This window comes from Pongo abelii, chromosome 1 (assembly GCF_028885655.2).
Source record: "Pongo abelii isolate AG06213 chromosome 1, NHGRI_mPonAbe1-v2.0_pri, whole genome shotgun sequence".
Classification (NCBI taxonomy): domain Eukaryota; kingdom Metazoa; phylum Chordata; class Mammalia; order Primates; family Hominidae; genus Pongo; species Pongo abelii.
The window spans coordinates 193782234-193782574 of NC_071985.2; the positions used below are offsets into that span (position 1 = coordinate 193782234).

At 25.8% G+C, this 341-nt stretch overlaps 1 non-coding gene across 1 annotated transcript; it reads left to right on the forward strand.

Annotated features, from left to right (window-relative positions):
• Positions 1-62, forward strand: LOC112131266 (U7 small nuclear RNA). The gene has a single exon (XR_002913369.2). It is a non-coding gene; the product is annotated as a U7 small nuclear RNA (small nuclear RNA).
• Positions 63-341: the final 279 nt, after the last annotated feature.

Here is a 341-nt window from a genome sequence, read left to right on the forward strand (position 1 = left end):
CTGTGTTATAGCTTTTTAAGAATTTGTCTCGCAGGTTTTCCATTTTTTACTAGAAAATCCCCCACAAAAAGGAAAAGAAAAATCTGTCTGTACTGTCTATTGAACATAAGGATGCAAAAAAGATAAATTTAGACACAGTCATTGACAAATTTGCAGAAGTTAAGGCTCAAAAATCATAATTGTAATATTAATTACCATGGCAGAACAAAATAAGCAGAAGGTTTTTTCCTTTTTTCAAAAAAGCACATTAAGGTAATTAAAATTATTCATTAATTACTCTTTTCCTTTTTGTATTGTAATATTCATTTATATTGGCATTTATTTATTTATTTATTTATATA